The sequence below is a fragment of the Eucalyptus grandis genome, chromosome 3 (genome assembly GCF_016545825.1).
Source record: "Eucalyptus grandis isolate ANBG69807.140 chromosome 3, ASM1654582v1, whole genome shotgun sequence".
Lineage (NCBI taxonomy): Eukaryota > Viridiplantae > Streptophyta > Magnoliopsida > Myrtales > Myrtaceae > Eucalyptus > Eucalyptus grandis.
In genome coordinates, this window is record NC_052614.1 from 31,345,242 (window position 1) to 31,366,522 (window position 21,281).

Consider the following 21,281-nt stretch of genomic DNA (forward strand, 5'->3'; position numbering starts at 1 on the left):
AAGGTGCTGCATGCGAGAGTGGAAGACAGGATTGGTACACACATAAGTGGCCTCAATATTGTGACAGTATATCATGAGTGTTTCAAGTGAGTGCATTCCCAATTCGATGAGCAAGTTTTGGACCCAAAGTAATTCCCATGAGGTAGCGGCAACAACTCTATATTCGACTTCTGTTGATGATCGGGCAACGGACCGCTGTTTGCGGGAGCTCCAAGAGATAGGATTGGTGCCAAGATAAACGATGAAGTCGGATGTGGAAGTCCTGTCATCTGAATCACCAGCCCAATCCACGTCGGAATAGGTATGTACAATGGGCTTTGTATCTCGCCGCAAGTCAAGCCCATGGAATAGGGTACCTTTAAGATATCAAAGAAGGCGTTTAGCGGCAGACCAATGATTTAATGTTGGCTTGTGGATAATTTGTTGACAGCGAACGCCATATCAGGTCGAGTGATTTTGAGGTATTGAAGGGCACCGACGAAGCTCCGAAATTCAGTTGCGGATGTGTACCCCGAATTATCATGAAATGTAAGTGTATTACCGGTCGCCATTGTAGACCCAACATCCTTTGCTTCGGCCATTTTATGCTTTTCGAGTAGATCCCGTATGTACTTATGTTGCAAGAGCAAAAGACCCTTCTTGGTGAGAAGTACTTCGATTCCAAAGAAGTAGCCTAAGGTCCCCAAACCTTCGACATAAAAATGTTGCAATGAAATCATTGAGAAACCGAGTGTTGTTACCCATAATGATAAGATCATCAACATATATAAAAAAATATGCTTTTATGCCACTGTGTAAGTAGATAAAAAGGGAGCTATCAGCCTTGGACTTAGTACATGAATTGGCTATTACAAATGCACTTAACTCATTTTACCAGGCTCAAGGAGCTTGTTTGAGCCTGTAGATAGCTTTCCTGAGTTTGCACACATTCAGGTTTCGCTGGGTCTTTGAAACCAGGAGTTGTTCCATGAGCACTTCATCTTGTAGTGTTCCTTGCGAAAACGCATTGTTTACATCCATTTAGCATGGTGGCCAATTTCAAGTGAGTGCCAGAGTGAGGATGATGCGGATTGTTGTAGGTTTGACAATTGGGTTGAATGTTTCTTTGAAGTCAACTCCCGATATCTAGTGAAATCCTTTGGCGACAAGATGCGTGTTGTATATCTTGATGCTGCCGTCAGATCGACGCTTGATCCTGTAGACCCACCTACAACTAATAATATTCATAGAAGAATTCTTTGGGGTTAGTTCCCAAGTTCCATTTCGAATTAATGCATTGATTTCTTTGGACATAGCAGAGCGCCATTGGGGATTACTCAAAGCTAGTAAGTTTACTTGGTTCACAGGTTTGAGTTAGGGGATGTTTTGTGGTGAGTATTTGTTTAGGCTTGAAAATGTTGTTTTGAGAGCGTGTGATCGTGTTATGGGTGCGGGTGGGGTGATTCGGGTTTGGCAGGTTTGGGGGTGGTTCAGTTAAGAGTAGGGAGAGTGAGGAGCTGGTTGGTGGGACATTGGTTCAAGTGGAGGTTCTGCTGGTTGGGTGTTAAAATATGTCTCGAGTTTAAGCCCAATGCAAAATTACGAATATTCCGAATTGGATATATTGTGGATGTTCGAAATCGAGCAAAGAAGATCCAAAGATCAACTTCCCGAATTTGAATCTGCGTTGGAGAGTCTGGCTGTTAAAATAGGAAAGTCCAACTTTGACTAGGACTTGGATTTTTTGTTTAAAATATTCAAAGATATGTTTTGGATAGGAAACAAAATCCTATGAGAAGTTGGCAAAAGAATAAGGGTTTTACTTATATACAGACTTAAGGCCATGGGTGATAGATGTGGATCACAAGTTGTTTTGAAGCACCACGTGAGTGCTTGGTGTTCTGCCGTTGATCGTGAAGAATTGGTCTTGAAGCACCGCCTCGTTGTTGAGTGCTTGGGAGGGATTTTCTTTGTCGTGAATTACATCCAAGAAGGTTTAGTGTTAAAGCCAATTAAATCTTGTAGTAAGATTTGCATGTAATTCCTTCGTGAGATTGAGAGATTATTTCTTGAGGAATTTCGGGGCTAAACACTGTGTGCTATTGGGTGTAATTGGGGCTTGGGAAACACCGAGAGAGTGTTTGAGTGACTTGAGTGTGTAATCTCCTTGTATCACTTGATTTATAGTGAAATTCGCTGCTGCTCTCTCCGTGGACGTAGGTCTTTATGACTGAACCACGTAAATCTGGTGTCCGATTTATTTTTCTTCTTCCGTCTATATTTTGTTCGATCGCTCGCCCTATCTCAACAAGTGGTATTAGAGACAGGCTTGGCTAAGTTGAAGCGAATCGATGGCAACAGAAGAAGTAAAAGTGAGAATCGACAGATTTGATGGGAAGGATTTTAGTTTCTGGAAGATGCAGATTGAAGATTATCTTTATCAGATGAAACTGCACTTGCCCTTGTCTGGGGAGAAACCAGCGACGATGAAGCAAGCTGATTGGGATTTGCTGGATAGACGAGCTATGGGTGTTATTCGACTGACGTTGGCTCGTAACGTCGCGTTTAATATCCTGAAGGAAAAGACCACTGCTGATTTGATGCAAGCCCTGTCGGATATGTACGAGAAGCCCTTTGCGATCAACAAGGTCTATTTGATGCGACGTTTGTTTAACTTGAAGATGAAAGAAGGTGCGTCAGTTGCAGATCATATCAATGAATTCAATGTGATTGTTAGTCAATTGAGTTCAGTTGAGGTTGATTTTGAAGATGAGGTATGTGCTTTGATTCTATTATCCTCATTGCACGATAGTTGGAATACTACCGTTCTTCGCTGTTAGTAATTCCTCCGGGTCAACAAGTTTGACGTTTGATGGGGTTCAAGATTTGATTCTGAGCGAGGACATTCGTAGAAGAGAATCTGGCGAATCTGCATCTACTGCTCTAGTAGGTGAAAATAGAGGAAGATTTGTAACACGTGTGGGTAATGGTAGTACTGATATGAACAGACGTAGCCAATCTAGGACTACTAATGTTGTCTGTTGGAGCTGTGGCAAGAGGGGACATCTTAGAAGGGATTGCCTTAAGCTGAAGAACGAAAAGGGTAAGGGAATTATGGTTGATTCTGCAGATAATGTTGCAGCTGTAGCAGATAATGCCGATTATGTCTTGTCTGTCACTAATGATTCATCGCTTGATGGATGGATTATGGATTCTGGTTGTTCTTTTCATGTCACACCAAATAAAAACTGGTTTATCACTTATCAATGCGCGGGTAGTGGTAAAGTTCAGTTAGGGAACAATGCTGAGTGCGATGTTGTGGGTGTTGGTGATGTTAAAATCAGAATGCATGATGGTATCGTGAGGACATTGACTGGAGTGAGGCATGTTCCAGAATTGAAAAAGAACTTAATTTCCTTGGGTGCCCTAGATTCAGCTGGTTGCAGGTATACTTCAAAAGGTGGAGTTCTGAAGGTTGTTCGAGGTGCCCTGGTGATAATGAAATGAATCAAGCACGATGGCCTGTATAAACTTCAAGGTGAGACAGTGATAAATTTCGCTGCGGAGACGTCGGATGCATCTGTTCGAGAGTCTATTGACTGTTCGAGAGTCTATTGACTGCTCGAGAAAGACCTGGGTGTTTGTGCCAAGGCACAAGTTTAATGCTGGTGTCAGGATCTTGCAGTCAAAAGCTTTGATCGAGACGGAGACTGGTAAGTCGATCAAGCATGTGCGGACTGACAATAGCATGGAGTTCTGCTCGGAGCTGACAAATAAATTCTGCATGAAAGAGAGCACAGTGAAACACTGCACTAGTGCTAGTAAATCACAACAATTTGCAGAATTGATGAGCAGAACATTACTAGTGTTGGCCCGTAAAATAATCTCTAGTGCTGGTATTGCTAGGAGAATCCTAGCTGATATGCTAAGTACGATAAGCTACCTGGTGAATAGATCCCCATCAACTGCTATTGAATGGCGGACTCCTAAAGAAGTGTGGTCAGGTAACGTTGCTGGTTATTCTATCATTAGAATGTTACATTGCCCGTACTATTTTCGAGTGAGTGATGGTAAGCTCGATGGGAGGGCAAGGTGCATATTTCATGGCTATGCACAAGGTGAGCGAGGTGATCGGTTGTGGTGCCTAGATATAAATTCACCTGTTAACAGCAGAGAAGTTACTTTTGACGAGTCTCCAGTACTTCTGGCTAGGAGTGATTATAGCAGTGTTCAAACGGATTTGAACGGTGTTCAGCTTGAGGTGGAGTTGCGACCAGAAACTCTTGAGGTAGCGAGTACGAGTACTAGCAAAGTAATCGACACAGATGGTGCTCATAGCGAGGTGGAGCCTATAGAGCCAATGGTTGCTGTAACTGCTGAAATTAACAAGGTATGTATTCGATCTCCTGACAGATATGGATGAAACAATGGTTTTGCTTTATCTGCGGTTAAGGAGGTTATGTCGGAAAATCCTTGTGGAGCAGTTAAAGGTGCATGTGGAGTTGGTATTCTGATGAGGTCCTCGGTTATGGCGAAGTTCAAGCAAGGCTTGGACTTGCACAATTTCTGTGGTGGTTGAGCCCATTGGGGGCTAGGGGAAAGTAGCAACAGAGTTTGAATTTTTACGAAGCGATTGCGACTTAGCTCAAACGTCGAGCCAAGGTGGAGATTGTTAAAATATGTCTCGAGTTTAAGCCCAATGCAAAATTACGAATATTCCAAATTGGATATGTTGTGGATGTTCGAAATTGAGGAAAGAAGATCCGAAGATCAACTTCCCGAATTTGAATCTGCGTTGGAGAGTCTAGCTGTTAAAATAGGAAAGTCCAACTTTGACTAGGACTTAGATTTTTTGTTTAAAATATACAAAGATATGTTTTGGATAGGAAACAAAATCCTATGAGAAGTTGGCAAAATAATAAGGGTTTTACTTTGTCGCGACCTACCCTCAGGGGGAGGGAACAGGTTTAGGGGTATTGCCTAAAGAACGGGCCTAAAGGCCTATGATTCGGCGCGGCTTCTCCCGAGCCCATACCCCGCGTGACGTTGGGATATTTTTTATGAATTTTGCACAAAAAGAGTCGCCACTAGCCTATTGGGGTCGGCTAGAAACCAAGTGAGACATGGGAGCGTGCCTCACTTCCTACGCAACCAGAGAGTCTAGGTTCGGAGACTTGATTACACTATAACCAATTAGTGCCCTTTCGATACCTAATCTTGTTCATTTTAACAAATGATTTTCATCAGGCAGTTTAGATCGATTTCATACCTATCCGCTAACATAAGAGGTGAGCATGCAGGTGCACATTCAATAAAGTAATAATTATACCTACCAAGATCCTATTTGCCCTAAAATTAAACACATGCAAATTAAACATAAGACACGCAAATTAAATATACGATAAAAACAACATACAAGAAAATAAAGGCTTAATTACACTAAAGGGGCAATACATAGCAATTCCTAACCAAACCCTATCATTTTTGGATTTTCGAAATTCTTAATTTAATTTAATTTTTTTTTAATTTTTTTAATTTTTTTAATTTTAATTATTTTTTTAACTTTTAATTAAAATTAAGAAAAGGCGAAATTTTAATGTTTTCTGAGTTTTTTTGAAATTTCAGAAAAAAATTTGAATTTTTATCATTTTTTTGAATTTTTTGAATTTTTTGAATTTTTTTTTTCGATTTTTATTTATTTATTTATTATTTTTAAATTTTTAATATATATTTAATACTTCAATAAAATGGGTTCGGACCGGGTAAACCCAACCCGGCCCGTAGACCAAACCCAAATCCGGATCCAACACTTTTGGATTAAAAAAAAATCATTTTTAATTTTATTATTATTATTTAAAAAAAAACTCTTTTCTTTAGTCTTTTCTCACTGCACTCCCCGCGCCATTTGCTTCTGCGATTCCTCTTTCCCAAAGCCCCTTTTTACTTTCTTTTTCCATAATTTTTTTTGCTTTTCATTTCTTTCTTTACTTTTCGTTTTCTTTTGTTTCTTCTTTTATTTTACTTTTTTTTTTTGGTCTTCTTCTCTACGCGTTCTCTCCTTCGGGCTTGCCCCCTGCACGCCTTCAACCTTCCCGAAAACTGCCTTCTCCTTCCTCGCCGAAATTTGTTTCTTTACCAAAACTAATTCGAACAACAACAATAACCAAAGAAATACGGGCTCATTCGAGGCTTGAATCCGAGTAAAAATCAACACAGCATGCACAAGCAACACAAATCCACTAAAGAACATATATCACACTCGAGCGGATGCGAGCACAAAGCATTTTCAGCCACAACATACCCACCGACTCGCATTTCATCAACCGGTTAGCATACACAACAGAAACGAAGGATCTCAGGACCGGTATAGACTCGAGCACAAGCCTGGACATCTGTCAACATGCACTAGGACATCTATGAGCTTTCATGGAGTTCTGGTGTAGCCGAAGCTCGTGTGAACAGGTCGGCCGCGAGCTCCGGCCCGAGACCTCGAAGTGAAGCGGGAAGCCTACCTGGTTCGGATGGCGAGCAACAGGCGTACTTCAAGCGACGACGAAGCGTTCTCTCTCCCAATCCTCTCTCTCTCAAGCTCACCCTCTTTCAAGCTCGCTCTTCGGTGCTCTCTTTTCTCCGGAAACGATCAATGGCAATGGACAACCGTTCGGAGGGGTCCTCTCTCTGTGATTGATGTGTTTTCTCTCGCTCGCTCCTCGGTACTCTCTCTGTGGTCTCGATTTTTTGTAGTGACGATTCCCCCGATTCTCCCTCTCTCGAACTCTTTGTTCTCTCTCCACCAAAGAACCAGTCGAGACCTCCCCCCTCTGTGCTGTTGCCTTCTCCGGTTTTATACCCGGCCAGCAAGCGCGCATGGCCACTGCGGCTGCCAGCTTGCCGGCCGGACTGCCCCCTCCGACTCGCGGATCATGCTGGTCGCCTGCAATCCTGATCCCCTGCCCCCGGTTGCTGCTCCATTTTTCTATTCTCTGCAGGTCGTCGTGCGAAGGACAACAGGAGGGAGACGACCGGTTCGTGCGCAGGTTGGGTTGAAGGGAAAAGGTGGATGGGCCGAGCTAGTGGGCCGCGTGAGGGAAAAGAAAGAAAAAAAAAGGAAGGGAGGAAGGGGCCAACCTAAGGTTTGTTTAAACCCAAGCCCAGCTGCCCCTTTTCTTTTTTTTTCTTTTTTAATTTCGAAATTTTCTTGTACTAATTTTTTTGATAAATTTTTTTGATTGATTATAAGACTAGTGACACAAATTCTCCTAAGGTCTATGTGCGATGCAATTTTAATGAAAATTTTTTGTTGAGGGATTAGAAATCAATCCCCAATTTTTCAATGCAATTAAGAAACCCTTAAAAAAATCGCCAAAATTTAGGTGTCAACATACTTATATATAGACTTAAGGCCATGGGTGATATATGTGGATCACAAGTTGTTTTGAAGCGCCACGTGAGTGCTTGGTGTTCTGCCGTTGATCGTGAAGAATTGGTCTTGAAGCACCGCCTCGTTGTTGAGTGCTTGGGAGGGATTTTCTTTGTTGTGAATTACATCCAAGAAGGTTTAGTGTTAAAGCCAATTAAATCTTGTGGTAAGATTTGCGTGTAATTCCTTCGTGAGATTGAGAGATTATTTCTTGAGGAATTTCGGGGCTAAACACTGTGTGTGTTATTGGGTGTAATTGGGGATTGGGAAACACCGAGAGAGTGTTTGAGTGACTTGAGTGTGTAATCTCCTTGTATCGCTTGATCTATAGTGAAATTCGCTGCTGCTCTCTCATTGGACATAGGTCTTTACGACTGAATCACGTAAATCTGGTGTCCAATTTATTTTTCTTCTTCCGTCTATATTTTGTTCGATCGCTCGCCCTATCTCAACAGGGTGGTGGTTGTTACTTGGTGAGGTTTGAGGTGTGACACTAGTGGTACGTGCATTGGATTGGGGTGTGTGTGCAGTGTTGGAAGAGGGATCACTTACTGAGTTATCGAGTGGGTTGGCTGGCAGAACTTGCGCGCCAGCTAGGCTACTAGGAGGAGCGCTTGTCACGGCTGGTGGCGTGTTCGAAGCAGGAGCAATATATGGCATGGTGGGTGACCGAAGAAGAGGAGTTTTGGCCGAGAATGAGGGGGAGGACTCGGGTAGGTTCAAAGAGGGGTATGGGAAGACGGTTTCATCAAAGACAATATAACGTGGGAGGAATATTCTTTGGGTAGCAGAATCAAAACACTTGTACGCAATTTGAGTTAAAGAATAACCAAGAAAAATATATGGGTGAGAGCGTGGTAAAAGCTTGTTTTCTATGTGTTGGAATTCAAGTCGGCGGAAGACGACTTACCTTTGTCCGATGCACAAACAACAATTAACCCCGGAACAAACGTTGAATTGCGGATGAATCACGAACAAAAACACTTCACGTTGGTCTAAATGCAATCACGAGAAAAGCACCCGAGTTCATAGCGTAAATGCCAATTGTTTTTGTAAAGGAGAAATGAAATGCCTTCTTTCATTTTTATGGAAAGGGGACAGGAAAAGGAAAACTTCTAAGCGTACGTTCTACCAACTGTGCCGACGGTTGTCTTTAGAAGTCTTTTATATGACTCCTTTACACCTTTTCAAAATGTGTCTTTCTATCGTAGCGTATCAAGATGAAACGGTGCGTTCTCATCGCATCCCATCATGGACGTACTAATTAAGTACAACATTTCCCACTTGGACATGATGGGCTTGATAGCACTCTATCAAGAATATAAGGCGTTCAACATTCATTAACTTTACAAAATAATTCATACTGGCAAGTAAGCCGTGCGACCAATGAGTATACCTGCACTTGGGAGCTCAAATTATGCACCTATTAAAGTTGACATAATGGCTACAACCCCGAAAAAAAAATAAACAATCGATGTCTCATAATGCCCCAGACATATTTTGTTACATCAATTCAATTATACTTATCCCTTAAAGGCTATACTTGACTATTCTAAAAAATACCATGTATTTACAATTATATCCGTAACCATATAAGGCGATATAATTAGTCAACCAATAAATATACGTGTTAGATCATTCACACTCATGTCTCTTTCCATTTCAAAACAACTGCTTTATTAGACTTGTCCCATAAAGTTATATTTATTCATGACCGTCGGTAACATGCTAAAGTAGCAATATTGATCTTTCACTTCGAGAACATAGTCAGAAGTAACGTATGGCAAAAAAATAAGGTAAATTATAAATTACCTCAAGGGCTCACACGATGAGTAAATAGGGATAATTTTACTCAACTTCCCTTGTTGGTTGTACAATGCACATGTAGTATGAATTACATGCTATAATGGATTTTTCTTTCTATAAGAGCGTATATCATTTATTAAATATATCCATTATACGGATCTTAACCTAAACATAGTCACGTGCTTCTCACGTACTCATGTTTAGCTCGAGTGCTATATCAGCTCACTTTCTATAGCGCCCAATTAAGTACTCACATTCGGCATCTTTCAAGCATACATGATTATGGGACTATTGTGTTCGGTCTTATTCTAAATAAATCACATGCCTCATCTTGACTCCAATCAATTCAACATATTTATTTTTATGTATTAAACTTGCTCTTCAGCATTCATATGTACATAATATCTCATCTCAACATGCTAACTATAGCATTTGGGGTGATTACTCATGTGAGTGAGCCAATCATTGCCTGCTAACATACTTTTCAATAATATATGTGTGTATGTGCTAGTCTAATAATAGATTTATACTTATCGATAAAACATCAAGTCACAAATAAATAAACAAGTACAATACATATATCCACATCTACATAAACCAATGATTATTTACAATAACACATATTACATTCTACATAATCCTAGTGACATCCTGTGGGTCAAGAATATGTCTCTCGGAATAGCTTTCGTAAATTGATCATCAACCATTCTATTGGTTGAAATATTTTATAGGATCACTTGTTTTTGCACTATAATATCTCTGATGAAGTTATTATTTATGTCAATGTGCTTCGTCCTTTCATGATACTTGGGATCCTTCACATAGGCAATGGTTGTTTGACTATCACAATAAATTATCACCGGTCTTGAAACCTCAGTGACAGTAGCTAAATTTTCCAAAAAACGTTTTAGCCATACTGCTTTTTGCACTGTGGCAGAGCATGCAATAAATTCTGCCTCCATCTTAGACAAGGCCATGCATGTCTATTTCTTGTTATTCCAAGAAATTGCACCTCCATTGAGCAAAAACGCATATCCTGAAGTCGATTTATGCTCATCCAGGTCTCCACCCCAATCAGAATCTAAATAGCCTAATATGCGTAAATCATTCCCTTGATAACAAAGTTGATAGTCCATTGTGCCTTTCAAGTATCTTAGGATCATCTTCACTGCTTTCCAGTGTGCTTGACTGGGATTTGATTGATATCGGCTCACCAATCCCACGTCATAACATATGTCGGGTCGAATACACATTATAGCATACATCAAACTTTCGACCGCACTAGTGTAAGAAACAGTTTCCATCACTTTAATTTCTTTTGGAGTCTTATGACATATCTCAGTACTTAAGCCTTCACCTTACATGATAGTGGTATCAATGGGATTACAATACCGCATATTGAAACGTTCAAGAATTTTTATTATATAGAACTCTTACGATAAAACAAAGAGTTTCCTTGATCAATCTCTTTCGATCTTAACTCATAATATATAAGCAGCTTCTCCCATGTCTTTCATTTTAAAATTGGAGGACAACCATTCTTTTATGGTGATAATCAAAATCTTGTCATTTCCAGCTAATAGAAGATCATTCACATAAAGTGATGAAATCACAAATTTATCTTTGGACCACTTGACATATATACAATGATCTTCTTCGATCATCATGAAACCAAAAGTCGTTATGGCTTGATGAAAACGAAGATACCACTGTCTAGATGATTGCTTAAGGCCATATATTGAGCGATGAAGCTTGCAAATTTTATCCTCTTGATCTTTAGCTATGAAACTCGTTGGTTGCTTCATATAGATTTCCTCATCTAGATGTCCATTGAGAAATGCCGTCTTTACTTCCATTTGACAACAGTGGCTAGAATAAGACGTATTGAGGCAAACCTTACAATTGGCGAAAATGTTTCCTCATAGTCTATACCCTCTTGTTGAGTATAACCTTTCGCCACAAGGTGAGTCTTATACTTTTCAATGGATCCATCCGCCATTTGCTTAAATCTTGAAGACTCATTTGTTTCTAATGGCCTTATGATGGAGTGGTAGATCAACCAAGTCCCATACGTGATTTGCCTTCATTGACTCCATTTCATCTTCCAAAGCTTTTTTCCGTTCTTATTTATTAGAGGATGAGAGAGCCTCTTGCACAGTCTTAGGCTCGGCATCGTCTTTCTGAGCAATCATAAATGCTTCCCCTTCAATCTTAAAATGACGATGGGAAATACTTTTATGATTACTTTTACGCAACTGAGTTTCTCTTGAATTCAGTTTGCCAAATGATGCAACACTCGCACTAGGTCTTGTATGTTGAGGTAAATCTTCATTTCTATCTACATCGGTGGCTGTGTTATTAGGGTCTTCCATCTCATATAATTGGAAGTCCTTATGAATCTCACCTCTACTAGGAAAATTGTTTTCCAAGAACATGATATCTCGTGACTCCATTTCGGTCACACTTCCATTAGCTTGTTCACCTATGAACATGTACCATTTGAAGTGTTCTAAATATCTTATAAAGATACACTTCTTCCCTTTAGAACCTAATTTGTCATATTTATGAGAAGAATCATGAACATAAGCTCCACATTCCCATGGACGTAGACTACTTAAGTTTGGTTTCCTACTAGTCCACAATTCATAAGGGGTGGGAGTGACCGATTTTGAGAGCACTCGGTTAAGTATATAGGCAGTAGTCAATAACGCATCTCCCCAATAGGAGATAGGTAAATTTGTTTACGCCATTATAGACCTAACCATTTCCAATATGGTTCTATTCCTTCTCTCAGCTACCTCATTTTGTTGTGGAGTACCAAAAATAGTCAATTGTCGTACAATTCCATTTTCATCACAAAGAGCTTTGAATTCTTCCGACAGATACTTATGTCCGCGATCGATTCTCAATGTCTTTATTGTTTTGTTCAACTGATTCTTTACCATTGTTATATATCATCTAAAGCAGTCTAATGCTTCTGACTTATGAGAGATCATAAATATATAACCAAAACGTGTGGAGTCATCTATGAAAGTAATGAAATATGAGACTCTATGCCTCGCCCTCACGTTCAAAGGACCATAAATATCATAATGTATGAGTTGTAATGGAAATTCGGCTCTAGTCCCTTTACCAAATGGTTTTCTAATCGCTTTTCCCGCTAGACAATGTTGATATATGGGTAGATTAATATTAGTGAGTGACCCTAAAAGATATTCTCTAGCTAATATTTGCATTCTTTGCAACCCAATGTAACCTAATCTAGCATGTCAAGTACTTGTATCAATCTCAATATTACTAGAAGATGCAATTAAAGAAAAACAACCATCGACATTAATATTGTACTGATCATAGTCAATATCTAATACTACAAAACCATTCGATACATGACTTGAACCATAATAAATTGTTCCATACAAAATGTCAATGCAATCACCATGAAAATTCAATACATAACCTAGGCTAAGAAGAATAACTACAGAGATCAAGTTTCGTCGAATATCTGGAGCATAGAGGACATCATGTAGGAATAGGCTTCGACCACTACGTAAAATTAATTTACATGTGCCGATACCTTTCATTTCAATTTTTGAGTTATTCCCAACATATATCCATCTTCTTCCAAGCTATATTTGACGATACTCCACAAATGCTTCTCGGTCTCTAGTTACATGGTCTATTGCTCCTGAGTTTACAGTCCACATTGGATGAGATTCAACATGTATTACAGTGTTAGAAACAAAAACATTACTTAAAGTAATAGAGTAATAGGGTACATCTTTTCGGCTTAGTGCATACACGAGCAAAGTAACCCATCTTGCCACAATTGTAGCACTTCATCTTGGCCTTATCATTCTTCCTACCACGCTTCTTGCGTTGGAAGGTCTTAGCCCTCTTAGGTGCTTAATCAGTTTTCTTTTCCTTTATTGTTGAATTGATGATTCCTTTTGCGCTTAAAGCCCGAAACTTTGTGCGAACTCAATTCAGCAACATAAGCATGAGTAGAGGATCTCGCAGCCTCTAGGCGTTCATCTTCTAATTCCAAATGACGCGTAATATCATCAAAAATGACAATATTCTCATTATGCGTTATATTGATCTTCATATGTTCCCAATTGTCGGGAAGAGACCTTATAACAGCATGAACTTGCTTTTCATCAGTAAGGGAGTGACCTACCGACTTCAGCTCACGAATCATGTTTGACATCTTTCGAAGATGCTGCCTCATTGTTACATTTTGGCGCTTTCGGTATGTGTCAAACTTCATGGTAAGTCTCCTCAACTTAGTGGCAGATGTACCCCCAAATTTATCTTTCAAGACAACCCACATAACTTGAGCTTTATCATAACTTTCAAACTCAAACATGAAATCATCTTGCATACAGCTCAGCAACGTGATATGAGCAATGCTATTTTTCTTTTTCCAAGCTTGATAAGCTTCTAGATCTCTTCCATGTTGAGCTGCAGTTCCATGCTCAGATTTATCCATGATGTTGCTGAGGGTTTCCAAAACCTCTTGCTCCTCAATGATGTACTGAACATTTCGGTGCCAAATATCATAATTGTCACCGTTCAGCTTCTCATCCTTATTGAGGTCAGCCACAATGGTCTTGGATGCCGAAGCCATAATAAATTATTATAACACATTGACATAATAAACGCATAATCAATACTAGCACACTTTTCAGAGTAACACGCATATTTAATTTGTAGCAAAGACAAACTAAATCAATGATAATTCAACAAAAGACACAAAAACGAAAGTTCACATTTGTTCTCGATCAGCTCCTATGTGCGATTTTTCTATTATCATTAATTAGTTTAATTTGCGTAAATTTTAAGTTCTAGGTGAGAACTCCTTCGAATTCTACCAACCTACGAACTCCCACTAGGAAAAATAATTACATAATTTCATGTAATTTCTACATTTTTTCATTAACACATAAGTATAACATAATGTGAACCAACGTACAAAAAACATTAATGCTAAAACTACAATCAAAATTGCAATTCAACATATAACGGAAAAACAAGGATTTCCTACCATTATTCGAATTTTCTTGGAACTAGAAAATTACAAGTATATTAAACTATATACATGATATCATTGAACCAAGCTCTACACAGCATATATGATACCATTTTTTATGTAGGCAAGATATTGTATTTCCCAAACCATAAGAAATACAAGCTAAAAAATGAATAAACAACATATTTAAACCCCAAATATATGCATACTCAAGGTTCCCTATACATTTTCAAACATTTATAAAACTCAAAAATATAAAATAAATATACCACAGTGTAGAGCACATCCATAAGAACAAAACATCACCTACCACACTCCAATCGGAGCTGTCACACGCCTACATGCGTTGCCCGAGTGTGCAGCGCATGAGGCGCGCGCGCCAGTGAGCCAAACGGCTCCTAGCTAGTCCGATCGGTCCCATTGGTTTGACCATCAAACCATCTGACCGGTTTGATCGGTCAACAGTCGTGTCGAGTTGGGTCGCGGGTCGGGTCGCTGGCTGGCCAACTACTGCCGTCGGTGACGTCATTAATGATGTCATCCAGCAGTTACCAACCGGTGGATGACGTTATGTGACGTTGCATGCGTCGGTTCGCCAACGCACGTGTGACGCTCACGCGCTGGTGTGCCCAGTGCGTCAGGTGCGTGGATCCCATGTGCAACGGCTTCTAGCCGCGCGTGTGGGCACATTCAGCATCCTCTAACGGTGCTCGACCCATCGTCGGACTCATCTCAACGAGCACTTTCACCCTATATATTTAAAAAATGATTTTGGTCGAAAAACTATTTTGAAAAATGGCCAAAACCGTACGAGTGTACCCAACCCTGAATCCATTCTTCGCTTCGGTTCATTTTCAATGATTCATATAGCAATTCCGACCAATAGACATCCAAACAGTGAAGATTTCATACTCTTGATCTCAATATCAAATGGTAAACGAGAAAATTCAATGAAAAACAAGGCAGAAATCACGACCGCGCTCTGATACTAATGTTGAAATTCAAGTCGGTGGAAGAAGACTTACCTTTGTTTGATGCGCAAACAACAATTGACCCCGGAACGAACATTAAATTGCGGATGAATCACGAATAAAAATACTTCACATTGGTCAAAATGCAATGACGAGGAAAGCACCTGATTTCCACATCGTAAATGCCAATTGTTCTTGTAAAGGAGAAATGAAATGCCTTCTTTCTTTTTGATGGAAAGGGGACAAGAAAAGGAAAACTTCTGAGCGTACATTCTACCAACTGTGCCAACGGTTGTCTTTAGGAGTCTTTTATATGACTCCCTCACACCTTTTCAAAATGTGTCTTTCCATCGTACTGTATCAAGATGAAATGGTGCGTTCTCATCGTACCCCATCATGGACGTACTTATTAAGTACAACACTGTGTATTGCCGAAGCCACGGGTAATCCACGGGTAATAGAGGCATTCGAAAATTTGGAGTTTTAGGTAGTTCGGGATTTTGCCAAAGAGGCGGTGATATGGAGACTTAAGATTAAAGATATCTGTGGTTAGGCGATTTATGAGATATGTGGAGGTTTGGAAGGCGTAGGTCCAGAAGGTGGGAGCTAGGCTAGCTTTGTGTAGTAGGGTTAATCCGATTTCGACGATGTGTTGGCGACGCCTTTCAGCGGTGCCGTTATGTTGTGGGGTGTATGGAGGTGTGGTTAGGTGTGAAATTTCGTGTTCTGTTAAAAATGGTTTATGTTAAATGAATTCCCCGACCCATTGAATTAAAGAGTTCGTATTTTTTTTATAGAAATTGTTTTTCGACAAGTGTTTGGAGCTGCTAAAAAATAGGTGCGACATCGGACTTGTTTTGGAAGGGATAAACCAAATAAAGCGAGTGAACTGGTCAACAAAAATAACATAATAACGAAAATCATCAATAGATAAAGTAGATGCCGGACCCCAAACGTCTGTGTACAATAAGTCAAGTGGATGTCTACCTTCTAAAGTTGAAGAATGAAATGGTAATTTGTGACTTTTATTGCAATGACAAGAATCGCATGGTAACTTATTTCCTAGACTTGACTCATTTGACGACAGAAGTGAAAAATGCTTAATGATATGAAGTAAAATATCGATGGATGGATGACCTAATCGATCATGTCACATAGTTGCTCATGTCCACTCACCAAAAACCAATGAAGAGGGGGTTTTTGAGGAGAATAATTTTTGTTAAAATTAAAAAAAAAAACATATTCCCAAATATGAGCTCTCATTAATTATGAATATGTTTTTTAAATTTTCTATGAATAGATTTAGCGTAAATTTATTGTAAGTTTTTATTATTATTTATTTATTTGTGAACTTGAATCAAATTAATTAAAAAAATATTTATTTAATATATAATGTGTCGGAACATGTCGGAATTCTCTATTTTTTAGAAATGACGTGCTGGCGTGTCGTGTCATATCATGTCACGTGTAAGTGCTACTTAGAGTATCGCACCCTGATCAATTCACTTGTTTTTTCAAGGTCGAGTAGATTCAAGCAACAAAAAAAAGAACCAAAAAAAAAAAAAAAACAAAGGGTTTCCATGTTCCTTGAGTTCGATCTCTGACAATGATCAATTGATTAATGGCCGATGTTCGGTCCATAATGTCATTAAACAGTTGACTGCGGATCGCAGACTATCGGACTTACAGGCCTTCCACGCGGCGTGACTAAAGGCTAACGCGATCCAGTCGGGACGAAAGCCTTGCCTCCCTTTGATGAAGAAACCCTTGCATTTTCCACGGGACGTATGCTCAGTTTTTCCCTTTGTTTGGGCCAGGAGCTGACTCTATTAGGCAATAAATGTTCACCGGTCGGATGGTGGTAATCGCTGACACTCGTGGCTGCTATTGGGTGGTTCTGGTGGATCGCTTGTCCAATCAAAGTTGAGCTAATTAATGATAGTATAGTACTTGTGGGCGCCATCATCGAATAACTTTTGCGTGCGGACGGGATTAAGGAAATTCACTAGGAATTATTTCTCCACACGTCCTAATTGGCTTCTCGGGCAGGGTTAATTACATGGGTCAAAACCAAGAAAAATACCCGGCTTGGGATTCACTCTCTTGCTTTTTTAGATGAAAATGTTCTCTTGGGCTATGAATTCTTTGGGGTTTGTCCGTATGAATTATTTTGTCTTAACACTTCTTCCTTGAGTTCTCCTATTCAAAATTCTCAATGATCGTAATCACATCAGAGGCTGCGTTTGGTTCAGCATTTGCAATGGGCTTTGAGTCCAATGCAAATGCTGAAAGCCCAAAGCTACTTGGGAAAAATGCAATGGTGTTTGCTAAAAAAATTTTGCAAATGGACTTTGAGTTGAATGTGCGTTTGGTAAGAAGGACTTTCGCAAGGGGCTTTTGATGGGTATAATGTGTGTGTATATATATATCTATATATTTTCTTTTTTTCTTTTTTTTTTTTTTTTTTTTTTTTTTTTTTTAAATTCGGCTAAACCCTTCGCCGGACCGGCGAAGGCTGCGGCCGCCAGCGAGCCGATCTGCGCCGGCGGCCGTCGGGCGAGGTCGCCCGAGGTCGGGCGACCTCCGGCGAGGGTCGCGCGACCCGGCGACCGCCGCCCGGGTCGCGAGGCCCTCACTGCAGCTGCGAGACCCGGGCGACGGTCGCCCGGGTCGCGCGAGGTCGGGCGACCTCCGGCGGCCCTCGGCTGGGTCGCGCGACCACGGCCGAGGGTCGCCCGAGGTCGGGCGACCTCCGGCGGCCCTCGGCTGGGTCGCGCGACCCTGGCCGAGGGTCGCCCGAGGTCGGGCGACCTCCGGCGGCCCTCGGCTGGGTCGCGCGACCACGGCCGAGGGTCGCCCGAGGTCGGGCGACCTCCGGCGGCCCTCGGCCGGGTCGCGCGACCCTCGCCGGAGGTCGCCCGACCTCGGGCGACCTCACCGACGGCCGCCGGCGCGGATCTGGCTCGCCGGCGGCCATCGCCCTCGCCGGTCCGGCGAAGGGCTACTCCTTTTCCATTTAAAAAATAAATAAATAGAGGGACAATAATGGAAATATGAAAAATTAATAAGGATAGTTTAGGAAAAAAATTCTTTCAAAGATTGGGTAGAATGCTTTGAAAGCTCAAGGCTGGTCCCTACTAGCCTTGGGCTTTCAACATTTTCAAGGGGAGGCTTTCATTTGAAAGCTCCTTCAAGGAGGTTGCCAAACACCCCATTTTTGGGTGAAAGAGCTTTGGGGCGTGGATGGGCTTTCTAAATGCCCATCCAAACGCACCCAGAATGTCACTCGGAAGTTTATTTGTGAACTGTTAGAAAATAAGTTCGCGGATATGATTTATCTAACTTGATCTCAAAGATTCAAAGTGAAATAAACATGTAATTAATGTTTTGACTTCTCTCACCATGTATCTGTTCTATTTTTCTTTATTCACCAAGTCAAGAAATGGAAACATCATCTCTTAATTCGTCCTTTTCTTCCACGATTTTCTTTGCTCAAGTGAACTATGCCCCATGCACCACGAATAACCTACACAGCGAGACCGTTTCAATACGTTGATTTCTTAATGGTGTCAAAATCCTATATGCAGTCAGACATTGTCTGATATTTTCTTTCTGAAATTAAGCCTGTTGTTCCCTAGAATTTTCTTATTTGAAAGAGACTCTGCAATCAATGAACTCATCTATTAACTGCTCGCCTGACGTTCCATATACTACAAGAAATTCAAAACCCAAACTGGACTTAGACTGATGACTTTATTTAGCAATTCCAGTGCATTTTCGTCTATATACCATGGAACTTGCAAGGTATTAAGTTTAGGTCGTTTATAAGTGGAGACAAAACTTTTGGGTTATATGCGCATTTTATGGGCAACATTTAACTATACTTTCAGCAAATCTCATTGGACGAAATCATCAGTGGGGTTGGAAAGCGAGGCAGGAAGGTAAAAAGCATATTTTTCCTAGTACAATAATTTAGGGGAAAAAAAAACAGAATCGATGGAAACACTGCCGCCAATGGCTTTTTGGATCGTTCAGCAAACGGTTTAGGACAACAATCCGCATAATGTGTGAGAAAAACGATCATGACTTTTGATCTAGAAAGGTTACGGTCCCATATTCCCAATCTGAAAAACTTATTTTGAGCACTGTACCCGTATCAAATTGAGTACACCTTTTGCAATCGTTTCAGACCTCAAAATTCATGGTTTAGGCATGTCTCAGAGCACTTTTCTATTTCATGTCATATCTCCACATTATTTTAGGCTTTTGTTTGTTTTTCCGAATTCTCTACTGCTTAAGCTTATGTTTGGGTTTTCTAGGTTGTGTATTAGACATATTTCTTCATATTTTATAGAATATAGAAAAGGAGAATATCTCTCTATAGTTGGGCCGGTGAGTGCGTGCACCTGAGTGCGTGTTTACTGATCGTTAGATTCATGTTTATCGATAAGTTTGTCGAGTCACTTGGAATTAGAGTCGGTATGACTGCTGGAGAGCCATGTTCAAGCATTTGTCTTGCTTGATGATGAATAGGGGATAATGTTGAAGATACTGTTGCCGATGCCGATTGATCTTAATTGATTTCTGATTATATGGAATATTTTATGTACATCTTTGGGATATTGTGTATATTTTTATTCATTTGTTATTTAGACACTTTGTATTATAAATAGATTGTAATTACAAACTGAAAGGAATATAGAAAAACAGTATACAATTCTCCAAATCTTCAAGCTTTCTATTTTTCTGACATGGTATCAAAGCCTCCCACCTTGGCCTAGCTTCCGCAACGCCCTTTTTTCTTTAGGGATGAATCATGTCGAAGATTGAAGATTCAACTTCCAGTATTTCTGAGGGAAATCCAGAGTCCCTCAACAATCAAAGAGGAGACATCATCCCTGTAGAACAACAGACGAATCCATCAGAAAATCAAATAGGTCTCGTGTAGCCTGTACAGCCCAACACAGGATTTAATCCTGTAAATCCCTACATAGGACCATACATTCAGTGGGTACCTGTATCAATTCAGCAAAATCAAGGAGGTTTGACTTAGAATTTACCTCAAATCGAGCCCGGAAGGATTGGTGGGATGGAGGAAAATCCATCACACATACCCGGAGCGGGTCCTGGATACAGGGCGAACTAGACCTTCCCGGGTCAGAGTGGTTCGGGTCCTGGCTACGGGGTGAGCAATCCCTACCCGGCCTACGGACTTGGATTCTTTCCATTTGCAGGTCTCGGCGACCGGCCAGAACCTGGAGACCCGCTGTACACCGCGACCGTCAACGGACTGGAGCTGCATTTGATCTCCCAGCAGCTGTTGGGATCGGAGAATTACTCCCTATGGTCTCGCGAACTCTGGCGAGCGCTCGTGACCAAAGACAAAGACAGATTTTTGGACAACACCGTCCCAATGCTGTTCAACGAGCGGCTTGCACAACAATGGCGCAAGTGCAACCAGCTTGTTCGAACCTGGATAGGAAATTGCCTCACGGCAGAGGTCGCTGCCGGAGTACCACTGACCGAAGATGCAAAGAAATTTTGGGAGAATTTATGGGAAATGTATGGTAAGCTAGATAGAGAGAAAATTTTCACGCTAACACAAACTTTATCAGATCTCAAGCAGGGAAATTTATCGATCTCAGCAATATACAATAAACTCTCTGCCCTATGGAACGAAATCGAGATGACATAGGAGAAATTAGAGGGACCCGAGGCGACTTTGGCCCAATACCGGGCCATGAAAGATCGGGAGAAGGTTACCCGCTTCCTGCTCGTGTTGAATGAGAGCTACTTACCATTTCATAGCCAGATCTTGGCCATGGATCCGGTTCCCCCGCTCGGCCGCATATACCAGCTTGCGGTTCAAGAAGAATCCCAGAGGCTGGCATCGTCCGAGTACATGAAGATTGGGGACCGCGTTGTTCTTGCGGCCAAGGCCTCGTCGAGCAAAATGACTCGGCTCAAAAGATCTGGCCATGGAGGTTTCTCGGGCCATGGAGGTTTCTAAAAAAAAAAAAAACTGGGATGCTAGGGTTACGGGAGGAAGAAAAAGAGGCTTTTTATCCACTCAAAT